General features: G+C 41.8%; 1 protein-coding gene across 1 annotated transcript in view; it reads left to right on the top strand.

Annotated features, from left to right (window-relative positions):
• The first annotated feature begins 367 nt into the window (after positions 1 to 367).
• Positions 368 to 3,132, top strand: part of CA1 (carbonic anhydrase 1) — a 34,514-nt gene continuing 31,749 nt past the window's right edge. The window contains exon 1 of the mRNA XM_012810326.2: positions 368 to 421. The gene's annotated coding sequence lies outside the window, so the exon portion shown is untranslated. The remainder of the gene's footprint in view (positions 422 to 3,132) is intronic.

Raw genomic sequence — 3,132 nt, forward strand, 5'->3', positions numbered from 1 at the left:
TAATGTTTAACGACACAGGCCAGTGACATTAGCGGCAGTGTGTGTGAGTAGCTATGATTTACAAAATCAAACCTTAGATAATATCATCAACCAGAAGCTGTAATGCCAGAAGCAATGCCCAACTGCCTCAGTACCAGTTGTTTTGTTCCTTGTTCATATTATGATGAAGGGATTAAGATGTGCTGAAATTAGCTTCATGTAGATGCCATTGTTCAAGTCCTCAGTCAGTAGCTGCATTCTAATCCTACTAAATTTAATAATAGTACTAAAAATCTCTAAGGTGCAGCATCATTTGCTCATTGATCTTAGCACTGATTTAAAAACAGCCTTACATGTTGCAAAAAATAAACCTTATCCTTGCCTCCAGGTTCTCTGCAGAGATAATGAAAAGAACTGGAGTTTCAAGCTCACTTTGGAAGAGGCAAGTAGGAAGGAGACTGAAAGCTGATCATAAACCAGTTAATCAGTTGCTTTAGGCAGGACACCTGCCCTGTCAGTCTCAGCTACATCCAAATGGAAAAAGGGGTGATCTAGGATTACTCTCCGGCAATGCCAATGGCCAAGGAACTAAAAGGTCACATCTATTATTGTTGGCATTTCTCTCCCCGCTGGGCTTTTTTTGAGTGGATGTCATTCTCATCTCATACAGAAGGCATGTCCATCATGCTAGAACATTGCTGTCAATATTTGATCTAATAAAAGATCCCCTATTTTCCTTTTCTGCAAACCAATATATCTAGCTGCTGTTAAAAGACGATTCCTTTTTTCTGACCACTTCAACTTTACATTTTAGGGACTTGAATCCTTAAGCCAAGTTTCATTTCCTGCCTCTAGTTTTAGAGTTAAAATTATTCTTTTAAAAACATTATATTAACCACAATAAAATGGCATAGTCAGGCCTATACCCAGAAGTAGTTCTATGCAAATAGTCAAATGCTCCTTTGGAAGAAGCCACTGGCCTTTACTGGCAATATCATGTTCACCAGCAAACAATTTGGCACTGCATCCATAGTGTCAGAGTCAGAGGAGGAACTAGAAACACAATCTTAACACACAAAAAGAAATTAGGATAGAAAAGTGTAGCAACAGCTGGTGCCAGCTGCAGGCAACCACATAGTAAAATTCTGTCCAGCTTGGCAGGAGATTTCTGAGAACTCTCAGAGCCTGAGACAGAAGCAACACAAGACCATATTTAAGAACATCAGATGTGCACCCTGGCTAGCTAGCACCCCTAGGAATTACCAATAGGACGAACTGAGAACACTGCCAGGAATTCATCTTCCCCAGATCAAATCACTGCATAAAGTCAATCCTATTTGTTATAAGTCCACACTCCTAAGTTTCATTTTAACTGGAACTCGAGTTTTAGCATCAAGGTTCCTTAAGGACTTCTTTGGGCTCTGTGGGTCTCCATTTTAAAGGCATTATTGACATGAACCAGGGAGGTGTTTTTCCTGGAGTTCTTTCTCACCAGACTGGTTCCGGCTTCCTCCTGGGTGATGATGGAAAACTAAGGCCCTTGCCAGTGTATCATCCCCTCATTTTGTAATCCTCAGGCAGTTGCACAAAGGTTATGTGGAACTTTACCAACTAGTTAAGGGCAGAGTCTGGGACAGTCTTAAAGGAATCAGGACTACTATTGCAATGTCTGAGTTTTGCATGTTAAGGAACTCCACCCAGGGCCAGATAAACTAGGTACAGGGGGATGCAGCCAGGGGACCTTCACTCAACACTTTTTTCACGCATAACCCTGGAGTGCTGAAACCCAGGGCCTTTCAAGTCATGATTGAGAACTGCTGCCTAAACAGCCTTTCCAAATTTCCTGATTCCAAAAACTAAAGGAGCCCTAAGAAACCACAGGCGAACCCTCCATGTACTCTTTCTATGGAAGTCATTGCTGAGGGAAGAGTCACTCTATATCAGATATCTTTAAGAGTCCTTAAAATCCTTCACTTGTAGCTACATTCATCTTAGAGAGCAGCTTATATTTAGGTAACTCTCATTTGTCTGGAGCAACTTGAAAAACAATTTAGAAAGAAAAACAGAGGACCAACTAAACTAACTGCCCAAGTAACTTTTTCCACAAAGGAGACAGGATCAGAAAAGACTTTCATTGAAATTGTGCTGTTTGCCTTTAGTTAAGAGGACAGGGATCTTTCTGAAATTTTTTTGCGGAGATCTCAATAGAAATTTGCTTTTCCCCTTCCCATCCTGGAAACAGAAGGGAGGAGGAACTATTCTGTTCCCTTTACCCCAAAGACTGGAAGAAATAAAGCAGATGTTTGTGAGCATGTAGAAATTTGCATTCACCAGCTACACTGGAGCCAGGGGGTTAAATCATGTGTGGCTTGGTTTTTCCACAGGATATAGGAAAGGTAAGCACTGAAAGAGCTCCCACCAGGACGTACGTGCTCTGGGCCCAGGTGGGCGGCTCTAGTGATGTAGAAACCACAGCATGCATGCCCCCCATTTTGTGTCTTTGTTCACTCTTTTGAGCTTAGTAAAGAGGATCTCTGTAACGTACTCTGTGCACTCTGCCCTGGAATAATGAGTCATTCTGCAAATTGAGGGTTCAAATAATGGTATTGCCACTTTTCCTTGACAGACCTACTAGGACAAAGATCAGGTGTAAATTAGAGTGACAATCTCCTGCATGCAACCCTGGATATTTCCACTACCAGAAGGCATTTGATTATTGTACCTATCTTTACTTATTCACGGTTCTGAATTGAGCTTTTCATTCCAAAACCACTGCAGAGCAAGTTATCACCCTGTACTTAGCATGCTGTATTCAATGGTTAAAAGGGTACTGTACATAACAAAAAAGAGAGAGAGAGAGAGAGAGAGAGAGAGAGGGAGAGATTGAGAGAGAAAGAGAAAGAGAGAGAGAAGGAAAGAAAGAAAGAAAAGAAGGAAGGAAAGAAGGAAGGAAGGAAGGAAGGAAGGAAGGAGAGAGAAAGAACTTCTTCAGAGGGGGATTCTGGGAAGATGGCCGACTGGTAGCAACCCTGGTCAGAGGCTCCTGAACAAAGGAAGAAAAACTGGTTGGAATCAGAATCTATGAAGTCAAAGACGGGGAGCTGAGCCCAGAAAGAAGTTCGGCAAGCTATAAATCCAAGGAAGATCATTTAA

Source organism: Otolemur garnettii, unplaced genomic scaffold (genome assembly GCF_000181295.1).
Source record: "Otolemur garnettii isolate 467f Iridium unplaced genomic scaffold, OtoGar3 scaffold00004, whole genome shotgun sequence".
NCBI lineage: Eukaryota > Metazoa > Chordata > Mammalia > Primates > Galagidae > Otolemur > Otolemur garnettii.